Below are 19357 nucleotides of genomic sequence, written 5' to 3'. Positions count from 1 at the left end.
ATCTGTGCACCCAATGACAGTTTTCTAAAATACATAAAACAAGCTCTAACAGCACTGAAAAGAGAAATTGACAATTCCGTAATAATAGTAGGAGACTTCAACACATCAGTCTCAGTAAAGGACAGAATATCTAGAAAGAAACTCAACAAAGATACAGAAGATCTAAAGGCCACAATCCACCAACTTGCCCTCAGAAACTTATAGAACACTCCAGCTGACAGCAGCAAAGTACACATTCTTCTCCAATGCACATGGAACATTCTTCAGAATAGCCCACATCTTAGGCCCCAAAGCAACCCTCAACAAAATCCAAAACACCGAGGTAATACAAGAAATCTTCTCTGATCACATCACCATAAAAGTAGAAATAAATAATAGGAAGAGCAAGGAAAAAAAATCAAATACATGTAAACTGAATAACACCTTGATTAGAAACCACTGGGTAAGAGAAGAAATCAAAGATGGAATCAGAAACTTCCTAGAATCAAATGAGAATTAAAACACATCATACCAAAACCTTTGGGAAACAGCAAAAGCAGTGCTCAGAGGTCAATTTATAGCAACAGATAAACACATCAAAAAAAGGAAGAAAGGGACAAAATCAAAACATTAGCTATACAACTCAAACAAAATACAATAGCAAAAGAAGGTCACAGCCACTAGAAGACAGGAAATAATAAAAATCAGAGCAGAAATAAATGAAATACAGAATAGAAAAGCAATAGAAAGAACGAAACCAGAAGTTAGTTCATTGGAAGGATCAACAAAGTTGACAAACTATTGGCCAAATTAACAAAAGAAAAACAGGAGAAGAGGCAAATAACTCAAATAAAAAATGAAATGGGGAACATTACAACAGATTCAAATGAAATAAAAAGGATCATAATAAAGTACTATGAAAAATTATAAGCTAACAAATTTGATAACCTAGAGGAAATAGATGAATTGCTAGAAACACACTACCTACCTAAACTAAATCAAACTGAGGTCAAAAATCTGAACAGACCCCTAACAAGAAAAGAGATTGAAAAGATAGTCAAACAGCTCTCAACCAAAAAAAAAAAAATCCTGGCCCAGATGGCTTCACTGGAGAATTCTACCAAGCATTCAGAGAAGAGCTTGCACCAGTACTACTCAAACTATTTCAGAATATAGAAAAAGATGGGATACTTCTGAATTCATTCTATGAATCCAGCATAATCCTGATACAAAAACCAGGCAAAGACACCACAAAAAAAGAAAATTACGGCCCAATATCTCTCATGAATATAGATGCAAAAATGCTCAACAAAATTCTAGCTAAGAGAATTCAGCACCATACAAAAAAATTAATACACTTCAACCAAGTGGGGTATATACCAGTTATGCAAGGATGGTTCAACATTAGAAAATCAATCCACGTAATCCACTACATAAATCAAACAAAAGAAAAGAATCACACGATAATCTCAGTCCAAGCAGAAAAGGCATTCGATAAAGTCCAACACCCATTCTGGATAAAAACTCTCAAATAAAATAAGCATAGAAGGGAAATTCATGAACATAATAAAGTGCATCTATACAAAACCAACATCCAACATCATTCTTAACAGAGAGACACTAGAAACATTCCCCCCAAGAACAGGAACAAGACAAGGAAGCCCTTTATCCCCACTCCTATTTAACATTGTGCTGGAAGTCCTAGCTAGACCAATAAGGCAAGAAAAAGAAATAAAGGGCATCCAAATTGGCAAGGTAGAAATAAAACTATTCCTATCTGAGGATGATATGATACTATCCCCCACGTGTCTGTCAGTTTGTTGTACTGTGGGGCTTGCATGTTGCTGTGATGCTGGAAGCTATGCCACCAGTATTAAGATACCATCAGAGTCACCCATGGAGGACAGGTTTCAGCTGAGCTTCCAGATTCAGACGACTAGGAAGAAGGACCCGGCAGTCTACTTCTGAAAATAATTTGCCAGGGAAAACCTTATGAATGGCAGCAGAACATTGTCTGATATAGTGCTGGAAGATGAGCCCGCCAGCTTGGAAGGCACTCAAAATACGACTAGGGAAGAGCTGCCTTCTCTAAGTAGAGTCAATCTTAGTGACCTGGATCGAGTCAAGCTTTCGGGACCTTCATTTGCTGATGCCGCACAACTCAAAATGAGAAGAAACAGATACAAACATCCATTAATAATAAGAAACATGGAATGTATGAAGTATGAATACAGGAAAACTGGAAATCATCAAAAATGAAATGGAGCACATAAACATCTATATCCTAGGTATTAGTGAACTGAAATGGACTGGTATTGGCCATTCTGAATCCGACAATCATATGGTCTACTATGTTGGGAATGACAACTTGAGGAATGGCGTTGCATTCATCATCAAAAAGAACATTTCAAGTTCTATCCTGAAATACAATGCTGCAGTGATAGGATAATATCCATACACCTACAAGGAAGACCAGTTAATATGACTTATTCAAATTTATGTGCCAAACACTAAGGCCAAAGATGAAGAAATTAAAGGTTTTTACCAACTTCTTCAGTCTGAAATTGATCAAACATGCAATCAGGATGCATTGATAATTACTGGTGATTGGAATGTGAAAGTTGGAAACAAAGAAGGATCGGTAGTTGGAAAATATGGTCCTGATGATAGAGATGATGCCTGAGATCGCATGATAGAATTTTGCAAGACTGACAACTTCTTCATTGCAAATACCTTTTCTCACCAACATAAATGGCAACTATACACATGGACCTCACCTGATGGAATACACAGGAATCAAATCAACTACATTGTGGAAAGAGATGATGGAAGAGCTCAATATCCTCAGTCAGAATAAGGCCAGGGGCCGACTGCGGAACAGATCAGCAATGGCTCATATACAAGTTCAAGTTGAAACTGAAGAAAATTAGAACAAGTCAACAAGAGTCAAAGTGTGACCTTGAGTATATCCCACCTGAATTTAGAGACCATCTCAAGAATAGATTTGATGCATTGAACACTAATGACCAAAGACCAGATGAATTGTGGAATGACATCAAGGATATCATCTATGAAGAAAGAAAGAGGTCAATAAAAATACAAAAAAGAAAGAAAAGACCAAAATGGATGTCAGAAGGGACTCTGAAACTTGCTCTTGAACATCGAGTAGCTAAAGCAAAAGGAAGAAATGATGAAGTAAAAGAACTGAACAAAAGATTTCAAAGGTCAGCTAGAGAAGACAAAGTAAAGTATTGTAATGACATGTGCAAAGAGGTGGAGCTAGAAAAACCAAAAGGGAAGAACATGCTAGCATTTCTCAAGCTGAAAGAACTGAAAAAAAAATTCAAGCCTTGAGTAGCAATAGTGAAGGATTCTATGGGGAAAATATTAAACGACCCAGGAAGCGTCAAAAGAAGATGGAAGGAATACACTGTCACTATACCAAAAAGAAGTAGTTGATGTTCAACCATTTCAAGAGGTAGCATATGATCAGGAGCCGATGGTACTGAAGGAAGAAGTCCAAGCTACACTGAAGACACTGATGAAAAACAAGACTCCAGGAATTGATGGAATATCAACTGAGATGTTTCAACAAACAAATGCAGCTCTGGAAGTGCTCACTCGTCTATGCCAAGAAATTTGGAGGACTGCTACCTGGCCAACCAACTGCAAGAGATGCATATTTATGCCTATTCCCAAGAAAGGTGATCCAATTGAATATGGAAATTATCAAACAATATCATTAATGTCACATGCACATAAAATTTTGCTGAAGATCATTCACAAGCGGCTGCAGCAGGATACTGACAGGGAACTGCCAGAAATTCAGGCCAGATTCAGAAGACGAGGAACCAGGGATATCATTGCTGATGTCAGGTGGATCCTGGCTGAAAGCAGAGAATATCAGAAAGATGTTTACTTGTGTTTTATTGACTATGCAAAGGCATTTGACTGTGTGGATCACAACAAATTACAGATAACATTGTGAAGAATGGGAATTCCAGAACACTTAATTGTGCTCATGAGGAACCTGTACATAGGTCAAGAGGGAGTTGTTAGAACAGAACAAGGGGATACTATGTGGTTTAAAGTCAGGAAAGGTGTCCGTCAGGGTTGTAACCTTTCACCATACCTGTTCAATCTGTATGCTGAGCAAATAATCTGAGAAGTTGGACTATATGAAGACGACCAGGGTATCAAGATTGGAGGAAGACTCATTAACAACCTGTGTTATGCAGATGACAGAACCTTGCTTGCTGAAAGTGAAGAGGACTTGAAGCCCTTACTGCTGAAGATCAAAGACCACAGACTTCAGTATGGATTAGACATCAACATAAAGAAAACAAAAATCCTCACAGTTGGGCCAATAAGCAACATCATGATAAATGGAAAGAAGATTGATGTTGTCAAGGATTTCATTTTACTTGCATCCACAATCAACACCCATGGTAGCAGCAGTCAAGAAATCAAAAGAGGCATTGCATTGGGCAAATCTGCTGCAAAAGACCCCTTTAAAGTGTTGAAAAGCAAAGATGTCACCTTGAGGACTAAGGTGCCCCTAAGCCATGGTATTTTCAACCACATCATATGCATGCGAAAGATGGACAATGAATAAGGAAGACTGAAGAATTGATGCCTTTGAATTGTGGTGTTGGTGAAGAATATTGAATATACCACGGACTGCCAAAAGAACGAACAAATCTGTCTTGGAAGAAGTACAACCAGAATGCTCCTTAGAAGCAAGGATGACAAGACTATGTCTTACGTACTTTAGACATGTTGTCAGAAGGGATCAGTGCCTGGAGAAGAACATCATGCTTGCTACAGAAGAGGATCAGTGAAAAAAAGGAAGACCAACGAGATGGATTGACACAGTGGCTGCAATAATGGGCTCAAGCATAACAACAATTATGGGCTTGGCAGGACGGGGAGGGTTTCGTTCTGTAGTACATAGGGTTGCTATTAGTTGGAACCGACTCAATGGCACCTAAGAACACAATGATCCTATACATAGAAAGCCCAAAAGACTGCACAAGGAAACTATTGGAACTAATAGAAAGATTTAGCAGAGTAGCAGGATACTAGATAAACGATTCTTATACACCAATAAAGAGAAGTATGAAAAGGAAATCAGGAAACCAAAAGCAATTATAATGTTGTTGTTAGGTGCCATCAAGTTGGTTCCAACTCATAGTGACCCTATGTACAACAGAATGAAACATTGCCCAGTCCTGCAGCATCCTCACAGTCATTGTTATGCTTGAGCCCATTGTTGTAGCCATTGTGTCAATCTATCTCATTGAGGGTCTTCCTCTTTTTCATTGGACTTCCACTTTACCAAGCATGATGTCCTTCTCCAGGGACTAATCCCACCTTACAACATGTCTAAAGTATGTAAAATGTAGTCACATCATCTTTGCTTCTAAAGAACATTCTGGCTGTACTTCTTCCAAGACATTTTTTCGTTCTTTGGCAGTCTATGGTATAATCAATATTCTTCACCAACACCATAATTCAAAGGTATTAATTCTTTGATTTTCCTTATTCATTGTCCAGCTTTTACGTATATATGAGGCAATTGAAAATACCATGGCTTGCGTCAGGTGGAACCTCAGTCTTCAAGGTGACATATTTGCTTTTTAACACTTTAAAGGGGTCTTTTGCATCAGAGTTGCCCAATGCAATGTGTCGTTTGATTTCTTGACTGCCACTACCATGGGTGTTGATTGTGCATCCAAGCAAAATGAAATCCTTGACAACTTTAATCTTTTCTCCTTTTATCATGATGTTGTTTATTGGTTCAGTTTTGAGGATTTTTGTTTTCTTTATGTTGAGGTGTCATCCATACTGACGGCTGTAGACTTTGATCTTCATTAATAAGATGATAATAGCCCCTAAAAAATAAAAAACTCAGGAATATATCTAACCAGGGACATAAAGTCCCATACCAAAGGAAAAAAACAAAACAAAACTAGAAAACACTACTTCAAGAAACCAAAATAGGCGTACATAAATGGAAAATAGACTTAAGTACCATACTCATCGATAGGTAGACTCCATGTTGTGAAAATGTCAATTCTACCCAAAGCAATCCACAAATACGATGCAATCCCAATCCAACAACCAACAACTTTCTTTAACAAGATGGAAAAACTAATAATTAACTTTATATGGAAAGGAAAGAGGCCCCGGAGGAGTAAAGCACTATTGAAGAAGAAGAATAAAGTAGGAGGACTCATACCACCTAACCTCAAAACCTACTATAGAGTTATAGTAACCAAAACAGCCTGTACTGGTACAACGACAGACACATTGACTAATGGAACAGAATTAAGAACCCAGATGTAAATCCATCCACCTAGAGTCACCTGATCTTTGACAAAGGCCCAAAGTCCATTAAATGAGGAAAAAACAGTCTTTTTAATAAATGGTGCTGGCAAAACTCCATGTCCGTCTGTAAAAAAATGAAACAGGACCCATACCTTACACCATACACAAAAACTAATTCAAAATGGATCAAAAACCTAAATATAAAACCAAAAACTATAAAGATCATAGAAGAAAAAATAGGGTCAGTGCTAGAGACCCTAAGACATGGCATAAATAGGATATAAATGATAACTAACAATACACAAACACCAGAAGATAAGCTAGATAGCTGAGATCTTCTAAAAATTAAACATTTATGCTCATCAAAATACTTCCCCAAAAGAGTACAAAGAGAACCTACAGATTGGGACTGGGAAAAAAATTTTGGCTGTGACAAATCTGACAAAAGTCTAATCTCTAAAATCTATAGGAAAATCTAACACTTCTACAACAAAAAGACAAGTAATCCAATTAAAAAATGGGCAAAGGATATGAACAGACATTTCACCAAAGACGACATTCAGGCCACTAAAAGACAAATGAGGAAATGCTCATGATAACTACTTATCAGAAAAATGCATCTCACCCAAACATTACTGGTGTAAATCCAAAAAACAGAAGATAACAATTGCTGGAGAGGTTGCAGGGAGCTTGGAACTTTTATGCACTGTTGGTGGGAATGTAAAATGGTACATTTTGGAAAACCATACGGCACTTCCTTAAAATGCTAGAAATAGAAATACCACTAGATTCAGCAATCCTACTCTTAGGAATATATTCTAGAGAAATAAGAACTGTCACATGAATAGACATATGAACACCCATGTTCCTCGCAGCATTATTCACAATAACAAAACGATGGAAACAACCTAGATGCCCATCAACAGATTAATTGATAAACAAGCTATGGTACCTACACAATGGAATACTACACAATGATAAAAGAACAATGATGAATCTGCAAAACATCTCACAACATGGACCAATGTGGAGGGCATTATGCTGAGTGAAATTAATCAATCACAAAAGGACAAATACTGTATGAGACCATTATTATAAAAACTCACGAAAAGGTTTACACACAAAAAGAAACAATCTTTGATGGTTACAAGGAAGGGGAGGGGCAGGGAGAGAAAAACACTAACTAGACAATAGATAATTGTTAACTTTGGTGAAGGGTAAGATAGTACACAATACTGGGGAAGTCATCACAACTTGACCAAGGCAAGGTCATGAAGCTTCATAGACACATCCAAACTCCCTGAAGGACCGAATTAGTGGGCTGAGGGATGGGGACCATGGTTTCAGGGGACATCTAGCTCAACAGGCATAACATAGTTTATAAAGAAAATATTTTACATCCTAGCTTGGTGAGTAGCATCTGGAGTCTTAATAGCTTGCAAGTGGCCATCTAAGATACTCAACTGGTCCCACTCTATCTGGAGCAAGGGAGAATGAAGAAAATCAAAGACACAAGGGAATGATTAATTCAAAGGACTAATGGACCCAAACTACCACAGCCTCCACCAGACTGAGTCCAGCACAACTAGATGGTTCCCCGTTACCACCACTGACTGTTCTGACAGGGATCGCAATCGATGGTCCCGGATGGAGCTGGAGAGAAATGTAGAAAAACATTCTAAATCACCAAAAAAGACCAGACTAACTGGTCAGACAGCAACTGAACAAACCCTGAGACTATGACCACCAGACACCCTTTTAACTCAGTGCCGAAGCCACTCCTGAGGCACACCCTTCAGGCCAAGATTAGACAGGCTCATAAAAAAAAAAAAAACAAGACTAAATGGATACACCAGCCCAGGGGCAAGGACAAGAAGGTGTGGGGTGGGGGGACAGGAAAGCTCATAATGGGGAACTCAAGATCAAGAAGGAAAGAGCATTGACACATTGTGGAGTTGGCAACCAATGTCACCAAACAGTATATATGTGTTAATTGTTTAATGAGAAACTAATATGTTCTGTTAACCTTCATCTAAAGTACAATTTAAAAAAAAAGAAAATGATTTGGATAGCACTGGACACATAGATGCACGGGTAAGGTCAAATACTGGATTCTAAGAGATCGTTGGTGCTTTTTTGTTGCACCTGCTGGGATGAACATTCTGCAAGGGCAGGGATTTTTATCTATTTTGTTCACTGATGTGTTAGCAGCTCCTAACACAGCTCCTTATACACAACAGCCAATACATATCTGTTGAATGAATTCATAATTTTGGTACAATCCAGTGAGGCAAATGAGACCAAAAGGAGCTGAGGTTTCACAATCAGCTTCTCGTAGAATCAAGGCTTCAAAAGGGTTCTTTCTGATTTGAACCCCTGCTGAGAATTTGCATTTCTAACAAGTTCCTAGCTGAGAATTTGCATTTTCTTCCCAGATGTACTGAATCAGAATCTACATTTTAAGAAGATCCTCAGCTGACTCTTATGTATAACTTCAGGGAAAATTCTTAGAAATGCAAATTCTCAGCAGGGGTTCGAACCAGAAGGAATCAGTTTGAAGCCCTGGGTAGAACAAACACTAGAACACAAACACTCGAAAGAATATTACAAAGGCCTGGGTGGCACAATGCTTAACTGCTCAGCTTCTAACTGAAATATTGGAGGTTTGAATCCACCCAATGGCTCCATGGGAGAAAGATGTGGCAATCTGCTCCTGTAAAGATTACAGCTTAGAAAACCCCATAGGGCAGCTCTACTCAGTCATATAGGGATGCTATGAGACAAAAATCAACTTGATGGCACCTAGCAATAACATTACAAAGGTCGTGATGGAGCTTGGATTTGGAGTCAGAAGGTCTGGTTCCAATTTCTGTCTCTTTTATGTTTAACTGTATAACCCTAGGAAATTGCCTCAGTTCCCCTGGGCCTTTCTTTTTAGAGTCAGTTTTATGGTTTCGGTTGATCACTTTGTTACAAATTCATTCCCATTGGAAACTTGGGGAGAGTGAGCGAAGAGGCTGCTCATGAAGAGCAGGAGTTTATTCCTAGAGTTGCAGATTGAACGGAGATTGGCTAGGATTTCAGCCCAGTGTTCCAGGCTCAGGCAGGTTATCCTGACAGACCTACAGTCATTGTAGATTACTGTTTTCTTATGGGAAGTAGAGGAATATTATAACTGGTAAACAACTTGAGAGCCTTAGAGCCATCCCAGGAACTATGGATACTTCATTAAGGCAGAAAATCTAGGTCCTGATCTTGCATTCTAAAAATGGGAATTCCTATCGCACCCTCTGACTGGATCAGGATTGTCTGTGTAACAGATGAAAGGCCTATCTGTCTACTAACTCAAACCCTAATATGATGAACAGAGGTGGAGAGGACTCAAAATGACATGGTCTATCCTAGAGTGTTGTTGTGAGGACCAAGGATAGTAATTCGTGGAAAAATGTAGTATAAAGAAGTATAATATAAAGTTCAGTATAAAATAGATTATTAGTTTATATTTTATCATTCAACATTTTAACTAATTGAGATTGCATTTCCTACTTCATTAATCTTAATAAGTGAGGTTCAGTTTTATTTTGATAGTGTCCAAAATGTTATTTGCCCAGGCAAGATGTATCCAAAAAATATGTATATACACACATATACATACATAAATATATATATGTGTACGTATATAATTTACAAAAGATTCAACTCAGCTAATGAGAAGAGAGCCCTGAAAGTATATTGAGATTTAGAATAATTTACTCTTGGTTAAGATCTTATTGCTGGATGGCATTGCCACTTTTATTCCACAGTGCCAGTGTTTATTCACTTTTCTGAAGTGTTTTTTTTAACTGATAATTTTCAACAAAGTCATTGGTGGTGCTAAGGAGAACATAGACTTCTGAAGGGTACACATAATTCCAAAACCATAATGTATTCGTTTGATGTTATCTTCTTCCTAACCTAGCCATTTGTCAGAATTGGGGGGAAAAAAAAAGAAAATGTGCAGATTTCACTAAGGTTTTCTTTGTACTTACTGATGTGCCCTAAAAGAGAACAGAAGGCAGGAGAACTAAGTAAAAAAACATGGTTAATACATTCATTGAGAAAGTGGTCCCAAGTATTCAAATTGCTCATCTGTAAGTGTGACTATAATAGCAAGTGTCAGTTGTCCCGCACAAATGAGTAATTTTAGTAACTCAGATTTTCCAAGGATAGTGTCTGTAAAACCAAAAACCAAGCCCTTTGCTGTGGAGCCGATTCTGACCCACAGTGACTCTATAGGACAGAGTAGAAATGCTCCATAGGGTTTCCAAGGAGCGGCTGCTGGATATGAACTGTCGACCTTTTGGTTAGTAGCCAAACACTTAACCACTGTGAAGTAACTGTGAAAACTTCATATATTTAAAATTCAACCTATGATCATAATTAACATATTTTTAAATTTTATTTTTATTTTCATTGGGCAAAAAACTTCCTCATTTCTGCAATTATTTCTCCTTTAGATATCTTGTGACTTTTAGTTAATTTTAGGTTTAGAAAACTGTCTTAGTTATCTAGTGCTGCTATAACAGAAAAACCACAAGTGAATGGCTCTAACAAAGAGAAATTTTCTCACAGTCTAGTAGGCTAGAAGTCCAAATTCGGAGTGTTGGCCCCAGGGGAACACTTTTTTTCTCTGTTGGCTAGGGAAGAAGGTCCTCCTCTTCAATCTTCCGCTGCACTAGGAGCTTCTCTGCAGGAACCCCGTGTCCAAAGGACATGCTCTGCTCCCAGTGCTGCTTTCTTGGTGATACGAAGTCCCCGTCTCTCTACTTGCTTCTGTGTTTTATATCTCAAAAGAGATTGGCTCAAGACAAAATCCAATCTTATAGATGAAGTCCGGCCTCATTAACATAATTGCTGCCTATCCCACCTCATTTACATCGTAGAGGTAGGATTTACAACACATAGGAAAATCACATTATGTGGTGGACAGTCACACAATACTGGGAATGGTGGCCTAGTCAAACTGATACACACATTTTTGGGGGACACAATTCAATCCATGATGACAACTTACTATACAGAATGAAGGGTTTAAAATGTAGGTAATCATATAAATAATTTATTCTCTGTAAACAGCAATAAAGCACACATTATTTGGGTTTAATTTTAAGCCGATTCTCTCCATATATTTTCAAAATAACATCAACTGAGAGTTAAGTTATTTTTGAAGGAGAACAAACCCACTGCTGCAATAAGAGAATAACAGAAGCAGAAAAGTGGAGAACAATCAACATGATTATTGGAGCCCCATAGACATCTGAAATTCATTGTATCTGCAAAACCATATCTACACAGGATATGTAAACAAATTGGCAAATAAATTATAACAACCAAAAAGATTCAGAATCACTACATCCTGCATTTCTTCCGGGTTAATAATTCCACCATTTCTTTTTCAAGTTCTTATTTCCTTGCTAAGCTCTTAATATCTACACTTTGGGAAGAAAACAAGGAGAGATAAAAAGGGATGACTGCCCCCTGTGTCCTTTTTTCCCAAGGCAGCCACGGTCCTTTCCTCTTGCCAAACTCATGACAGCTTGGTTTTTGTTTCAGGTTCTTTGTGCCCCTATATGTATCTTTATCCATTGAGTGTCTTAATGTTTTAAATCATCTCATGAGGAAGTTATAATGAAGATAACAGGAAATCATTGAAACTGTACAAAAGAGCTGTTCCTTCATTCCTTTAGGTATAACTCATCAAATGAATGATTAATTAACCTTGAATTTAATTATTTTTCATTTTTATTCTAGTTGGTCAAAGTTTTGGGTCAATAGCTTTTTTTTATTAATTTGTTTGTTTTTTATTGTTCTGTTTTTGTTGTTATTGCTCTATCAAAAGTTGTAATTACTCTTAATACTTCTTGTTTCTCCAATTATCAGATATATTCTTTTTAGAGCAATTATCCATATCTCCAGAACTGCATCACTAAATAAATCTTTGTAGAATAAATATGCTATGTCTTCTACTAACGATAAGTGTAACAAGAGTTTAGAAGGGCAAAAATTGATTCAATCCTAGAAAATAAAGAATAATTTCATGGTTAGATAATAGACAATATGCTCCCCCTGCTCACGAGCCTAGCAAATACACAATAGCAATTTACTACTTGGAAAGGGTCAAGTCTATGCAAGTTCAAAAGAGCAGTACACGTTGAGAGAAAAATATATAAGGTAATCCAGGGTTACAGATGAGATCCGTTCCTGAGTGTGTCTTCAATAATTTGTAAGTAAGTTGGAACAGGTGCGTACGGTTTTTATTTAGCCTTACTTTAGTGAAAGAAACAGTTTGAAGCCTATTCAATGACTTAAAAGCTGCACATGCAGCAGGTGAAGGTGATTGTGATAAAGAATTTGTTGCAAGTAGGGGTTGGTTCAATTGATTCAAAGTGAAGGCATAACATAAAGGGCAAGTACGAGTTGTCCATAAGTTGGACTTTGGTAACCTGGGGACTGCCTATGTGTGTGTGTATATATATAGTGTGTGTATATAATATTAGCTTGTGTGTGTGTGTATATATATATTAGCAAACCAGACCTTACCCTAAGCAAAAGGTCACACTGTTACACTAGAGGAATTTGAGCCTGTGGTACACTAAGTGTAACCATAACAACACAAAAATCCAAACTCAGTTCATCTCCTGACTAAACAGTTGTTGCTGTACCAAAGGTCTTGTAAAAGAAGAGGTTTGTTATTTTCAGGTATATATAACAGTCTCTATTGTTTTACACAAGACATCTGTCTTTCAATAAAAAATTATGGACACAAAAATCAAGAAAAAACAGCACACAGCCAATAGAGAAAGCAATTAGTAGACCTAGATTCAGATAGGACACAGATGTTGGGTTATCAGAGAGGAAATTTAAAATAACTATGATTATTTTAAAGACACTAGTAGGAAAGGTTGGTATCATACATGAACAAATGGAGAATTTAGCAGAGAGATAGAAATTCTAAGAAAAATTGAAATGGAAATGCTACAAATGAAAAATAAAGAATGTTTTTGATGGTCCATCATTAGGCTTGACACAGTTGAAAGAATTAGTGAACTTGAAGATATGTCAATAGAAATTATCAAAATTGAATAGAGAAAAAGTGTGGAAAGAAAGAACAGAACACTCAAGAACCATATGACGATATAAAACAGTCTAATATGCATGTAATTGGAATCCCAGAAGAAGAGAAAATAGCAAGAGATATATGTGAAGATATAGTAGCTGAAAATTTTCCAAAGCTAAAGAATAACTCCAAGCCACAGATCCAAGAAGATCTGAGAGTACCAAACAGAATAAAACACATAAAAACTCACATCAGCTACAGTATATTCAAATTGGTCAATATCAAATATAAAGAAAAAATCTTGAAGGAAGTTAGAGAAAAATGAGTTATAGATGCATTCTATAACATGGATAAATCCCATATGCATTATACCAAGTGAAAACTGCCAGATTCAAATGAATGTATACTCTGTGATAACATTTACATGGCATTCTGGAAAATACAAAACTATATAAGTACAGAAAATAAATCACTGGTTTTCAGGGAATGAGGTGAAGGGTAATGATGACTACAAAGGGACACTAAGGAATTTTAGGGGTGATGGAACTGTTATGTATTTTGATGGTGGTAGTGGTTGCATGACAGTATGCACTTGTCAAAACTTGCGGAACTGTGCACTAAAAACGCAACAGTGAATATTATTGTATGTAATTATACCTTAAAAAAGCCTATGAATGTATACTGCAAAACTCTGACGAAAAAAATAAAAGAATGGAATTATGGAGGTGGTAGTATTTGAACTGCATTTATGGAGCTGGATATGAAGGGATGAGCAAAATAAATGAAAAAAAAAAAAAAGATGCATAGGTGGCATACAGAGTCCTTAGAGTGCTCACTGTCAAACCCTTTTATTTGAAGTTCACCTTGCTTATGGTCAACATAGCCACAGTCGGGGAACTGTAACTAGGGATCATGCAATCCAATCCCTTTATTTTATAAGGAAGAAAGTGAGTTCTGGAGAGGTGAAATAATTTTCTCAGTATACAACATTAGTTGCAGGAATTCCACCTTGAAATTGCTGTTTCCATTTGTTGTAAAATAGTTATATTTAAAATAAAAGCCTTCTAAACCATGCTGAGATCAGAAAAGCACTAGCACTTCTTTCTGGTACTGTGTTTTCTACCTAGCACTTTGGGAATGTTATATTCGTAAACTCTAGTGCTGAGGTGTCTAGGAAAGCTTCATAACAAACAGCAATACTCTTCACGTTTGATAGCCATGCTTCCAAAACACTTTATTGTAAAATAGCAATATACATGCAGATTTTGATAGAGTGCTCAGCAGAAATCACTAGAGTTTAGCACACTGTCAGTTCAAAGTAGAGATTTTACCTTATAAAACATGAAGCACTCAAGCACAGTAAACTCCAAGTTGTCATTTTCATCAGGCATAGAAAAAAATAGCTGGCCACTTATTTGTGCAGATTTGAAAGGAGCAGGGAAACCTCCTCTTATCATAGCTACGTCTTCTAAATAGTGGTCAGTCTCAAACTCCCGAGAGTGAGAACACTGTGAATTATAAATTTCATTTCAAGCACAGACTCGTTTTTCCTTGGCAAGGTGGCGGAGTACCACTTGACTGCTCGAATCGCACACTTTTTGGATCGGCATCGGTTGAGTTTCTCTCCGTAAAGGAGATATATAATGAAAAAAAATTATTACAAGGGAAATTGGGTCTTTTTAGTGATACCAACATGGTAGACTTTGCTATGGATGTATACAAAAACCTTTATTCTGATGATATTCCTCATGCTTTAAGAGAAAAAAGAGCTACAGTTGTTGCGCAACTGAAACAACTTCAGGCAGAAACAGAACCAATTGTGAAGATGTTTGAAGATCCAGAAACTCCAAGCAAAATGCAGTCAACTGGGGATGGTCGGATGTTATTTGACTACCTGGCGGACAAGCGTGGTTTTAGGCAGGAATATTTAGACACTCTCTACAGGTATGCAAAATTCCAATATGAATGCGGGAATTACTCAGGAGCAGCAGAATATCTTTGCTTTTTTAGAGTGCTGGTTCCATCAAAGGATAGAAATGCTTTGAGTTCACTTTGGGGAAAATGGCCTCTGAAATCTTAATGCAGAATTGGGATGCAGCCATGGAAGACCTTACAGGCTTAAAAGAGACCATAGATAATAATTCTGTGAGTTCTCCACTCCAGTCTCTTCAGCATTGAACATAGCTCATTCACTGGTCTCTGTTTTTCTTCAATCATCCCAACGGCCACGATAACGTACATTACTGATCTCTTCCTCTACCAGCCACAGTATCTTAATGCAACTCAGACTATGTGTCCACATATTCTCTGCTATTTGACTACAGCAGTCATAACAAAGAAAGATGTTCGAAAACGCTGGCAGGTGCTGAAAGACCTAGTCAAGGTTATTCAACAGGAATCTTACACACATAAAGAGCCTAATTACAGAGTTTGTTGGATGCTTATATGTTAACTTTGACTTTGATAGGGCTCAGAAAAAGCTAAGGGAATGTGAATCAGTGCTTGTGAATGACTTCTTCTTGGTGGCTTGTCTTGAGGATTTCATTGAAAATGCCCATCTCTTCATATTTGAGACTTTTTGTCACATCCATCAGTGTATCAGCATTAACATGTTGGCTGATAAACTGAACATGACCCCAGAAGAAGCTGAAAGGTGGATTGTGAATTTGATTAGAAATGCAAGCCTGGATGCAAGATTGATTCTAAATTAGGTCATGTGGTTATGGGTAACAATGCAGTTGCACCCTATCAGCAAGTGATTGAAAAGACCAAAAGCCTTTCATTTAGAAGCCAGATGTTGGCCATGAATATTGAGAAGAAGCTTAATCAGAATGGTAGGTCAGAGGCTCCTAAATGGGCAACTCAGGACTCTGGCTTCTACTGCTGAACTGTTTTAAAAAAGATGAAAAAGTAAAAGAAAGATGCAATAATAAAACTATTATGTAAAGTGTTACACACATTTTAGAAACAACAAATTGAGTGTAAATTTTGAAGAATTTGAATAAAATTGGCCGTGGTTCATTAAAAAAAAAATTTCATTTCAGTGTTGCTAGTTGCTTTTGTTCCAAAGGATAACACTACATAATTTCTGTTTTCTATCTACTTTTGCTTTCTATCCAGTGCATGTGTGTCCCAAAATCTGAGCTGTTCTATGGATGTCAGATTTTCAATTTGGTCTTAACTGCCAGCTCTTTGGCTCTCCCTCAGTCTTACTTACTGCCTTTAATGTGGGAGGCTGAGTGACATCAAAGCTAGACAACACTTGGCTTAAATTGTGACATAGTCGTCGCAACCTTGGCTAAGTTACTGAAATAGTGTAAAATGGGGAAAATGATTGCCTTAGTTATTTAGGGCTGCTATAACCGAAATATCACAAGTGGGTGGCTCTAACGAACGGAAATTTATTTTCTCACAGTTTAGGAGGCTAGTAGTCTGAATTCAGGGCATCAGATCTACAAGAAGGCTCTCTCTCTCTCTTTCTGCTCTGGGAGAAGGTCTTTGTCTTTCCAGCTTCTATTCCTAGGTTCCATGGAGATCATGTAGAGTGTATCTTCCCCTCTGTCTGTGCTTGCTTGCTTGCTAAATCTTCTTGTTTTATTTTTCAAAAGTGATTGATTAAAAACACACCCTACACTAATACTGTCTCATTAGCATAACAAAGAAAACCCATTCCCAAATGGGATTATAACCACAGGTATAAGGGTTGGGATTTACAACACATGTTTTTGGGAGACACAATTCAATCCATAACATTACACCCTTTGGTCCCCTAAAATTCATGTCCTTCTTGTATGCAAAACACACTCACCTCATCACATCATCCCTCCAAGTCAAAAATCTCATCTTCTGAATCATTAAATCAAATATAGGTGAGATTTTAGGCATATTTCATTCTGGGGCAAAATTCCTCTTTATCTGTGAACCTGTGAAATCTAGAATACAATTATCTGCTTCCAAAGTACAATGGTGAAACAGGCTCAAAAGCATAAGATAGACATTTCCATTACAAAAGGGAGAAATTGTAGGGAAAGAAAGATAACAGTCACCAAAACCCAGCAGAACAAATTACATTAGCTCTCAAGGTTTGAAAATAATCCTCTGTTCTTTGAAACCATCTGTGCAAGAGCCCCACCCTCTAGACTCTGGGTGTTACCCATGTTCTCTGAATTCTGGATGGAAGCCTCTTGGCCTTGGGGTTCAGCCCCATCTTCCAGGCTCACTGGAATGGCAAAACTACTCTCATGATTCTGGGTGGCCCCATTCTCCTAGTGCATCTGAGTGGCAACTCCACCCCTAAGCCCTAGCTGGCTCCTTCCTCTTGGCCCTTGGACATGGAAACCCCACCCCCTCAGCTTTGGACGGTGGCCCCATCCTCTAGGTCCACCTGAATGGCAGCCCCACCCTCTGAAACCAGGCTGATGGAGATCTAACTCTGAATCCTAAGAAGCCATGGCTCCACCTTTGAAACCTAGAAGGCTGTGACTCCACTCTTTGAAAGCTAGACATCCCTGCTTCCCATGCTACTTCCAGTAGTTCTGCTGATCTCTCAACTGCTCTAGAGATTTCATTTCTTTTCTTGAAGGGCAACAATGCAGCTCCTTTGACCTGTTTCTTGCCTGTAGAATTCCAAGAGGCAGACAGCTTTTCTTCCTTTCATCCAGTCTCTGTCCCCTTCAGGCTAAACTGATGGATTTTCTGCTGTGGTAGTTGGTTATATCCATCAGTCGCAGGCTGAATTTCTTTAACAAAAGATTGAGTGACCAAATCTTTGGTGAGAGTTTCAAGGCATGTGTCCTTAGTTTATACAACAATGTTTTCCAAATCTTTAAGTTCTGGTTTCATTTTGCACAGTTCATTTTTAGTCCATCTCTTTCCTCTTGCATTCCACTGTAAGTTTCAAGGAAAAATCAGTTTGCACTTTTTAAGATCTTGCTTATAAATCTCCTCAGTCAAATACTCGTGTTCGTCACTTACAAGTTCTACCTTCCACCAAACATTTGAACATAATTCATATAAGCTCTGCCACTGCATAAAAAGCATCACCTTCCCTCCAATGTCCAATCACATGTTAATTATTTCCTTTTAAAGTCTCATCAGAGCACATTTAACATCCACATTTATATCAACATTCTGTTCATAATGATAGAAGTTCTCATCACAGCTCTCAATTCTTTCTGAACCCTAGTCAGAATTGTCCTTAATGTCCGCAATTCTGTCAACAATCTCTTCAATAAAAACTAGGGCCTTACTGTAAAGCATATCAAAATTCCTCCAGATTCTACCCATTACCCAACTGCAAAACGACTTCCACATTTTAGGTATCTGTTAAATCAGCACCCCCACTTCTTGGTACCAAATTCTGTCTTAGTTATCTAGTGCTGTTATAATTGAAATACCACAGGTGAGTGACTTTAAAGAAGAGAAGTTTATTTTCTCACAGTTTAGGAGGCTGGAAGTCTGAATTCAAGGTACCGGCTCTAGGGGAAGGCTCTTCCTCTCTCTGTCTGCTCACAGGGAAGGTCCTTGTCTTTTTCCAACTTCTATTCATGGGTTCTTTGGCAATCATGTGGAGTGTATCTCCACTCTGTGCTTGCCTGCTTGGATGGTAAATCTGCTCTTATTATATCTCAAAAGAAGTTGATTTAAGACACACCGTACACTCATATTGCCTCATTAACATAATATAGACAGCCCATTCCCAATTGGGATTATAACCGTAAGTATAGGGGTTATGATTTACTATACATATTTTTCCAGGACAAAATTGAATCTGTGGGGATATATGCCATTTAAACATGGCTGCACTATTGACAACTGCAGCCCCCACAGGCCTCTATGCTGCACAGCATGTTGAGACTTGTCCCCAACATACTGAGACTTGTCACGACTTGTTTTCCCAAACCTATTGTCGCTTTACTGATTGGCTTGTTTACCTGAATTCCTTCTCCCTTG

At 37.8% G+C, this 19357-nt stretch overlaps 1 pseudogene; it reads left to right on the top strand.

The window, feature by feature from the left end:
• Positions 1 to 14685: 14685 nt before the first annotated feature.
• LOC101348986 (eukaryotic translation initiation factor 3 subunit E pseudogene) lies at positions 14686 to 16411 on the top strand (annotated as a pseudogene).
• The last annotated feature ends 2946 nt before the right edge of the window (positions 16412 to 19357 follow it).

Source organism: Trichechus manatus, unplaced genomic scaffold, assembly GCF_000243295.1.
Source record: "Trichechus manatus latirostris isolate Lorelei unplaced genomic scaffold, TriManLat1.0 scaffold00004, whole genome shotgun sequence".
Lineage (NCBI taxonomy): Eukaryota > Metazoa > Chordata > Mammalia > Sirenia > Trichechidae > Trichechus > Trichechus manatus.
This window is presented reverse-complemented; position numbering and strand designations above follow the sequence as displayed.